Consider the following 10,669-nt stretch of genomic DNA (forward strand, 5'->3'; position numbering starts at 1 on the left):
AATGTGCACATTTTGTTCTTTAAGCAATGGTAAAGAAAATACTGTACTTGTGTGTAAACAGACTTAATGGATCTATTTGTGTATTTATTTGAAACAATTGTATGCTGCCCTTCTCACGGAAAAGTTCCCCAAAGCAGATTGCACAAAAATCAATGTATTAAAAACAGCATAAATACATCAAAGCAACAAGACACAACAGACCAACAGACACACACACACAAAATTGCAGCAGAAATGAAAAACAAAGCAAAACAAAAAACCCCCACATCTAGCAAAAACCATGGTCTTGACTGTTTCAGGAACCGTAAGCCAAAACTGAATGAATTTGAAGTGCCAGAATGATCTGTGTGCCAGTAATGAAGAGGTCATATTGCTTGTAGTCACCATCTTACTTCCGAAGGTGACAATGCATGGAACAGGACAATCACATGGAAGTAAGCATTCCTATCCCTTGCCATTTGGCACAGGGATGGGGAACCTGCAGCCCTCCAGTTCCTTTTGCACTCCCAGTCCCATCAACCCTAGTCAGCATGGCCAGTAGTCAGGGATGATGGCAGTTGTAGTCCAATTATATCTGGATCTGGAAGACCACAACTTCCCCCAACCTGATTTAGAGCTTTGTATTTAGCCAAGAAACCAGTTGAGACCCAATTAAAGTTTTGCAATCACCAAATTACAGCCCCCATTGAAAACATGCCAGACCAGTTTTCAGTAACTTCTCAAAGGCAACCAACTGTATGGCATTTGGAAGTTATCATCAGGAATGCACAGGAGCTTCTCCTGCCCAGAAAGAGAATCCAGCTGGTGTACCAACCAAATTTCAAAGGTGGAATTGACATCTGGGGGGGGGGGTTGATTTCTGAAAGGCGGTGCTTTGTCCTACATCTTAGGCAAGTCAATTGAAAAATCACGATTTTGGGGGTTTCCTGGTTTTTACTTCTTGAAATATGGCAACCCTAGCTGGATCTGGCTGGCAGGTCATATCCTTATCTCCACCTGCAAGATAAGTGTGACTAGTGGGCAAACTTTCCCACCTGTGAATTACCTGGCATCATGATTTTTGCCTGCATGGTTTGAAATTAAACCATGTGAATGCAAGCATACTATGTGCAGAGCACATTCCCTTTTCATACTTCCTGTGTAGTTTGCATCCCAGGGTGCAATTCACTTGCGTCCCCCATGGAATGAGAGACATAAGCTCCACAGCTGGAATTCACATATCTTCCAGCAGGTGAAATAACAACTGTTCCCTTGAACATTGGCCAGGAATAATAAAGGATGCAGAAATTATTCAAAGATCTTCTGTAGATATTTCGGCATAATATCTTGATGGAATATTTACACTTTTTTTAAAATGTAGAACTCTCAAACAGCACCCCCATGTCCAGTTCTCCTGCAATTTGTCTCATATTCAGATAACATCGTGGGAAGAATCTTGTTCCCCTCTTCCACTTGTAGCTGGCTTTTTTTAATGTAGAATAGAGACAGGAAAATGCAAAGTGTAATGAATGTCAATATGTCAGATACGTTATACTGCTGTTATGAAGAAACCTGACATCTGACTGCCACTTTTGGAAGCAGCTCTGTGTTTCAAATAACATGCAAAGTGTAGTTTTTGTCTTATGTCAGGTTTACTTCAAGTCTAGAAATTCTTTTTGTACATCTCCATTTCACAAGTAATAATAATAATAATAATGATAATGATAATATTTATACCCTTCCCATCTGGCTGGGTTTCCCCAGCCACCCTGGGCAGCTTCCAGCAAAATACAATAATTCATCAAATATGAAAAGCTTCCCTAAAGAGGGCTGCCTTCAGATGTCTTCTAAAAGTGAGGCGACGGGCCTCCCACGAAAAGAAAAATGAGGTAAATGCCCCATGTTGTTTATGTGAAATGCTCTGAAATCACTATTTGACTGGGCTTCTGATTTTTGCCTTTGGGGATTATTTCCATGTGGAACTTAAAGTGAAACTCATGCAGTGTTATTAACCAATACGGAACAGAACAGCGGGGGGAGGAAATGCACCCAAAACCTTCTGCACAGAAAGCAAAAAGAAATACATGGAACCCTGGTTTTAAACAATCCCCCAAGGGACCAGCAAATGACCTTCTCCTAGTAAAGACGGTCTTGGTATTTAATTAAAGGTCAAACAAAATTGTGCTGCAAACCCTGGGGATACGTTAGTGTAGTAACTTAAGACAGGGTTGTCTAATGAAGATTTCAATGTATTAGTAGGGGGGAAGTGGGGAAGTTCATTTTCAAGATACAAGGGACACAGGGGAAAGAAAAAAAGAAAGAAAGAAAGAAAGAAAGAAAGAAAGAAAGAAAGAAAGAAAGAAAGAAAGAAAGTTAGTTGATGGCATTTGGTGGATGGCTGGACTCAGACTGCAAACAGAACTAGTGCAGGAGAAACTTGTTACACTAGAAGGGAGTAGTAGTGCCAGTTGTGATGCATAGTGCCATTCAAGGATTATTGCATTGGGGACAGGAAACAGACAGAGCCCTGGAGGTTCCTGCTACGCAGCACTAAATTAGCTTCAAAAAAATTTCTAGCTATAAAAAAGACCAGTGCAACCTTGCACACACAGCTTTATCTGTCATTATGGCGTGGATAGGATATTTGCTGGACCTCATTTTTCAGGCTGGAAAAAGCCAACTTAAGTTATGGCAAGCAAGCTGCTGTATGCACTACCACTGTTAATTGTGGCTTGTAGGGCTGGGCTCTAAAAGCACTTTCTAAATGATAGATACACTGGATCTGAGGACTGAGAATCTCTGCAAAATGAGATAATGAATGTGTGGACAGTCCCATCCATACTCCCATGAAGAACTCAAGAAGAACTAGGGTCTGTTGCAAGTACTTTGAGGCCTTCTCGTCATATTCTGTATAACCAACAGTATTTGCCTGTTCCCTTTGCAGGTGTTAAAATCTATAGGGCAGTTTTATCAATTCAGGTGCATTTAATTAATGTTCCTTCTCAAGGTAAAGCCTATATTTTCTTAAAGCAGATCTCTCAGTTGTCGGCTATGTAGTATGATTACACAGAAAACATGCTTTTGAAGGTCAATACGTAGGAAAACCTTGTCCAAAGTGTCAGCTTTATTATTACAACTGATCTTTAAAACAGTCTGCAATTCAGTTTTAGAGCTGGATTTATCACTCTGGCTGGGAATTATTTGAGACTTTCCTCCCAAAATGGGCCAGATCCAAAAAAATGTATCTGGAGACCTTGATTTGTGATCCCCCCCCCTCCTTGCTTTCCCTTTTGATGTTACTGATGAGTTCATTTAGAACTAAAAGGGTGGGCTTGCGGAGTTTAAAGAACAAGAAACAAACACAGCCTGGTGCAGCATATGCTACACGTTATCTTATTTGTTTATTCATTCAGTGATGGACTATGAAATGAGATACACTGTCAAAAGCAATGCAGCTCATGCCACAGCCTGCAGAATTATTTATTTATTTATCTATCTCGCATGGAAAGGCACCCCTGACTTTTTGCCTGTGCAATCTATTCAGAGATGCTCTCAGTTGGTTTTGGAGTGCTGGCCCATTTCCATGGTTGTGTCTTAGACTTCTGCAACATTGCCCCACTAGAATTGAGTCTTAGTGCAACCACGCATTAGCCAACGTCACAGGGATATTTTTCCAAAACCTTCCGGTTGATTCGGCCCTGCTTTTTTCCCATGTCCAAAATCTGATTATATTTGATACCAGCCTTTTCCCACTTCTGTTTTATCCGGATCAGAACAGAAACCTTAGGCTAGTCCTCTGCCTCCCCCCGCCCCCTGCTCCAGACTCCTAGCTGACCAGACTTAATCAAGTGGACAGCCTTCGTTGCTGTTTCTGTTCTGTTCTCTGCTGCCTTTAGCTATCTCTTCTCTACTGAGTTTCTGTAGCGGCTCCTCCAATCTTAGCTGGCATTCTTCGCTTAATTGCCACCAGCTGGAATAGAGCTTGCCTCAAGTAATACAGCTAGGCCAGCACTTTGCAAAATTCCTGAAAACATTCTTGTGGAGGATGCCTTCCTTAGATTCATTTCCCCTGGGTTATCCTCCAAGCTCTGCCTTCCAATGCACTTGGTTACAAGCAAAGGCTGGGGCAATTTCCAGCTTGAGTTAAAATGTCCAATTAGTCTCGTAATGTCACTTCAAGAAGAACCAGAACAGAGTCCTGTCCACGCTACATTTTATCCAGGCATGGCTCCCATATGGTGAGGATTCTTAGAATGTTGTCAGGTCTCGTCATTCAATGGCTTTTCCTCAGAGTTTCCTGGGGAAATGGAATGATAGTTAAAACAGTTTAAGTTCATTGGCTAGATATATCTAATAAATCTATGCTGAGTTGAGATGGGATCGGGTTTAGGAGTTGGTTTGTCTTTGGATACTGAATCAGCAGTGGGGAACATTTTTTTAGACCATGGACAACATTCCCTTTGGGGCAATCTTCCAGTAGGTTACATGCCAGCAGTGAGTAGGACCAGGGGCAGAAATTGGCAGAGTCTCATGCTGAGCGACAACAAGCAGAGCTCAGTGGAATGGGAGGCCAACCAAACAGCAGAGTCCCTGAAGTGTACTGGCTTGGAGGCAGAATCAGTATCCAAAGGATGAAGCAAAGCAGGATAGGTGAGGGGTCTTGCTTGGAAGGGGGTGTGGTCTGAGGAGGCTTCTGAGGGCTGGGTAGATAGTCCTGGAGACCTAAAATTGCCCCAGGTCTGAGGTACCCATTGATATTTGAACCACTGCTCTAGCTGCTTTCTAATTCCTTCTTCTTTATACTCTTAAATTAAAATTAAGCTTCTTTGTATGTTTAGGTATTCTGAGTCTTGCCCATTCACCCAAACTACTGCTCTGCTATTGCTTTATAATTTTTAAAATACATATATATACCATGTCACTTCCAAAGTTTTTTTAAAATAATAATTGGAATAAATATTTCCCATGAACTTTGTCAAAAGCCTTGTGGGCATCTACAAGGTACTCCTGAGGCTTTTCCATATTACCCAGCATTCAGCATTTTGCGGATGTGGATTATGTTTGGGAATGTATTTGTCATTCTTTCCGCCAATATGCCCATCAACATTTTTGCATATTGCCCAGTTAATGAGATAGGCCTATATGATCCTGGATTTTCTGGGTCTTTACCTCTTTTTAATATCACAACAATTCTATAATCTTTCCATGGCTTAGGCACTGTTAAACAGTCTTTGCATGTGGGGCAATAGTGTCTCAGATTATTTTTTAAAATATAACTATTCTGGTAGTCCATCCATGCCTTTATGTGGTTTAAGTTTCTTAATTACTCTAGAAATATCCTCCAGGAATATCAGAAATACCTGATTACTTTCTTGCCCCAAAGCTACCAAAGGAAATGAAACTTTCAAGTCTTGTGTCTAAATAACGAAACACGTACTTTATAAAAGTAAATGTGATTATCTGGAAGTATTTACATGAACGGAGCATTTCCCACACTTGTCTGAACACAGACGTGCAATTATTATTATTTTTAAAGTGTTTCTGTGTTGTAAGATGCTGTTTATTACATGATTCTTGCCTTAGACAATAGAAAAACTGCATCCTTAAGTGACTCTCCTTCTGAAGTGCTTGCTACGAGTTCTGCAAGAGTCCATTCTTTTACGAGTTCAGCATGAGTCCATTCTGCCACTAACAGGGAATTAAACTGCACCTTCCCAGTTCTCCTTGGAAAGCTACACAGTGGAGGTTGGTGGGGAAAGAGAGGTTTCCATCTGAAGGGACGGCACTGTTGTCAGGATGCACGAGATCTTCGCTGTTGTGGAGGGGAGCATTGATTTCTTCCTAACACCAGGAGCTGTTCTAATAAGGAGGTGCTGATATGTGAAATGAAACCACAGAGTGCAGGCACGTGGAGTGCAAACCTGTGAGCCGCATTAAATACAAACTCAACCTGCACTAATGTTAATTGTCATTCAGTTTATATCAATGTGAAGCTTATTAAACCATAAAGTGAGGCATCTAGCACCAAGTGCGGCACTGGAGACAATTAAGTGTAATAAGTGTTTCTCTTAATCCCTCCAAACCCTGGAGATGCACAAGTTACAGATGAACATCCTGTTTGCATTAAAGGCACCGCTTGCATGGCAGCTGAGCACACACACTGTGTCGAGAGATCCCAACTCAGATATAAAGCCAATTCTTCCCTGAAGCCTGAAATCCAAATTCCCTTCCTTTTGTGTGTGTGTGTGTTGGTGGCTTACTTCATAGTCACCCCCCCTTCCTTACTCACAAGTTTAATTTCCGAGACAGCTGTTCTTCTACAGCTACTACTATTAATTATCTGGATTAGTGCTGAATTTATCAGATTGAGATGCCTGACTCCCTGGGTATGTAAAAATTAGGGCCTGTGGGAGAATAAAGCATAAATAACTGATAGCTTGTGGAATGTTGAAGCTTACCTAGCCTTTCCATAGTACTATGAACAGGCATTGTAAATAAAAGCACAACAGAAGACTAAGATCCAACCGGGTCAATATATACAGCAAAGAGCAATGACCAGTGTCTCTTTCCAGATTAGTGGTACTTCTTTGTGGTTCATGTGTGAGCGAGCCACTCCCACAAGGAATTAGTTACAGAAACCGCAGGAGCATTTTTGAAATGTCATCTTCAAACTGTATATTCCATCATGAGTTAGAAGTCCGTGCTTTACATTCAGAGGTGTCCTGAGACATTTTGTTGCCCGACATGACAGTCAAAATTGTACTCACCCCCTGTACAGAAGCTGACTGGATTGACAGTTATATTTTATATTGATGCTGCTGATGAAGCAACATCCTCTACCACACTAGCTTACGTAAATGGTGCAGGGCAGGCCACAACACACACAAGTGTGTCCTCCAGAACCTTGATGACACCATGTGCAGCATCATTCGCTTCACTGTGCATAATGGTATAGCTGGCACTGCTTTCAAGCCCAAATTTGTTTCAACAGCTGCCAACCCAAAGATCATGCAGCTTTCTCTCTGCCCCCCCCCCCAGAAATCATATCACCCACCATCTTTGTCCCACCACCATCACTTGCATATAGCAAGCAGGAAGTTAATTTTGTTCTACAACAGGAAGAAGAGTATGATGTGTGATAGAGTATATATAGTGGAATAGGGAAGGATGCACGACACCTGCGTATTTTCTTGCTGCTTCAGAGTGTCCACAGGGACTGGTGGGTTCTCTTGGCAGCCCCAACCGCAATATACCCCGTTCTCCAAACACTAAAATGTTCAGAGTGTCAACATTCAGTATAGATTAGCAAAGCTGCGAGATCGGGTTACTAAGGAAGTTAGACAGTATTGTGCCAATCAAAATAAGTGCATTTGGCAGCTTATTTACCAAGTAGGTACAAAAACAGTTCACATTCACAAAAGGGTTTTTTTAATAAAAAAAGAATTAAAAATTAAAAAATTAAAAGTACCATGCCTATTAAATCAATGTAGGGTATAAAGCAATATAAACAAGTAGTTTACTTTATGGAATATTTCTAAATGAACAAATTAGGGGAGGGAGAGCTACATCCCAGTGGTACAACACACCCTTTGCATGTTTAATGCCACACTAGTAGCTTACTTCTGTTAAAAGGCTTTCTGGTAGAAGAGGCTTGTGAAATACTTCTGCCTCTGAAAAGCTTCTCTCAGGTTAGGACTTGTAGACCTTAGCAGCAGGCAACTCTCTTACACTATAGTTAGTAAACTATGAGGAGTGAGTAAAATTATCATTATGGAATGTGACGTCCCTATTTTCATTGGAGAAATGTTGGAAGGTATGGGCTCGAGCCTCATGTTGGGCAAAAGATTCCTGCATTGCAGCGGCTTAGACTAGATGACCCTCATGGCGCCTTCCAATTCTACAATTCTATGAAAAGCACACAGCCTGATACTGGAGGCAGCTTGCTGAGAATCTCTTGTGGTACAGCCTTGGAGGTGGGTTCTTGCATTGAGAACAGGTAACAATTCAGCCAAATGATATGGAATGGAAGAAGAACAGGCAACACTTTTCAAAGTGATGATGGTTTCAGGTGGTGTTTTTTTAAATTAAAAACAGTCTCATAAATTGTTTAATTCTGAAGCTGAAATTTAGAAATACTAGTTATTCATATAATTATATTCTGATATAACATTTGTGCTTTAAGGGATGCACTGACAGCTAGTTTGTCTACTGGTTTTAAAGGAGATCAGTGATAGAGTGATAACAGAGCTCATGCTTCACTCACATAGAGAGGGCCCAGGTTCAATCCCTATAAATATCTCCAGTTAAAAGGCTCAGGTAGCAGGTCATGTGAACATCCTCTACCTGAGAGCCTTGCTAGTCAGAGCAGATAATACATGGCTAAACAGGCAAGTCATTCCTATATTGTAGCCACTTTTGTCACTACTGAGCAGTAATTGCCCATCAAGGGCTTAGTGATGAGTGTTCCAAGTGTTACTAAAAAGACTTAAAAGTAGGATCCACAGGATTCTGCTAGTGGTGGTATATAAGAACCTTTGTTAGGATCTGCTCCAGGAAGCCCCACATTCTCAAATGAGTAGGGTTGTTTATTACCAGGATCAATGTGTTCTCTCTGGTAGCCACTACTGGAACCTAGAGTATGGACAGCTTTCCCCAGCCAAACTCCTTGCTAATATTTAGACTTCAGTTTTATACTTTTGTATATGTCCAAGTACGGATGGAATCTAATTCCTATCTTCTGTTGGATTATTTGTTTGGTTTGCTTCTGGCTGTTGCCTATTTTATACGATACTTGTCTTTTCCTTCTTCTTCGGTGATCACTCGTAGCCGAGTAAGATTATCTTCCATAAACAAGGTTTTAACAGTGAGTCCGTAAGTGACTGTGGAGGCCAATTGTGGATCCACACATCCTTCCACAGTGGGGACATAGGTTTCTGGGTGGGAGTTGATTGCAGTGAGAGGGTTTGCCAAGCATGCCTTCCTCTTAGCACGTTTCTCCCTTTTGTCCTGAGTTTCAGCGTCTTCAAAGCCCATGACATCTTTGGTAAAGGCTGTTCTCCAATTGGAGCTCTCGCAGGCCACTGTTTCCCAGTTGTCAGTGTTTATACTACATTTTTTTAAAAAAAGATTTGCCCTGAGAGGGTCTTTAAACCTCTTTTCTTGACCACCTGCATTACACTTTCCATTTTTAATTTCAGAATAGAGTAGTTGCTTTGGAAGACGATAATCAGGCATCCGCACATGACCAGCCCAACAAAGTTGATGTTGAGGAATCATTGCTTTGAAACTGGTGATCTTTGCTTCTTCCAGTTCTATACTTGTATTGGATTGTTAACTACCGTATTTTTCGCTCTATAACACGCACCGGACCATAACACGCGCGTAGTTTTTAGAGGCGGAAAACAAGAAAAAATATATTCTAAACGAAATAGTGGATATATGATTTTTGTGGTTCATGCTGTGGCCACAGACATGTGATCTGACAGTGAGTTTGGAGTAGCCCAATGCAAAAACCCTGAGGATCCATGTGGATCCATGCTTTGTAACCACGGAGGAGGGAAGGAAGGGGAACCATGGATCCTCTGCTCACGACTGCAGCAGATCCCCCCTGCCACCCGCAGGCATTCGCTCCATAACACGCACAGACATTTCCCCTTACTTTCTAGGAGGAAAAAAGTGAGTGTTGTGGTGCAAAAAATACGGTATATTGTTGATTTTGTTATGCCCCCCCCCTTATTTACCAAAAGCAGCATGGAATTGGGGGGATGGGACTAACTAAACAAATAGCTATATAGAAAACACTTCTGGTAACAATGAGGATCAGGAACCCACATATCAATACTATGTGTTGTTTACTTGGAAATGAGTCTCAATTCTCTTTAATGAGGGCTTATCATAGGACTGCAAACTCAGAATAGCCACCATTTTATATTATCAGGGGGGAAAGGGCATAGCTCAACTAAAAGCATGGTGTAGTACTTATAGACTTGGACCCAGGATCAACCCCCAACGAAATTCAATGGATGATCTTGGGCTAGTCACTCACTCTCTCAGCCTCACCTACCTCACAGATTTGTTGTGGGGAGAATATGGGTGGGGAACAACACCATTTGCTCCACCTTGAGCTCCTTGGATAAAAGATGTGTTAAAAATATATTAAATTTATTTATTTATTATATGCATTTATTACCTGCCCTTCACCAAAGGTCCAAGGGCGGGTTATATAACAATAAAACAGTAACATACATTACATAATGAATTACTAAAGCAACAGTACAACCAATAAAATCATTAACAGGTGATGAGCAGTAATCAAATGTTCCCAAAAGCCTGAGTAAAATGGTGTGCCTTTGCATCTCTTCTAAATAACCCCTCAAATTGGGGCTAAATAAAATAAGAAAAGTACTTCTTCTGTTGCACACTCCATTGTCCTATCACATCATTTATAGAGTTTCTGGCAGCCAATATTACCAGGTGTGATTTTCAGGCAAGTAGGAGCCTGCCATTTTCTATCTATCTAGAGTTAAACATTTGCCACTGGCAACCATGAATTTTCTTATTGAAACAGTCTTCACTAGGTTCTGTTTTGAACACAAGGGCCATGTATCAGAGTCCTGGAACATGTGAGGCCCTCTGAGGTCGTGTAGGATGCCTTTTCCTCACCACTGAGTAACAACAGATCACCTTCCCA

Source organism: Podarcis bocagei, assembly GCF_964188305.1.
Source record: "Podarcis bocagei genome assembly, chromosome: 2".
NCBI lineage: Eukaryota > Metazoa > Chordata > Lepidosauria > Squamata > Lacertidae > Podarcis > Podarcis bocagei.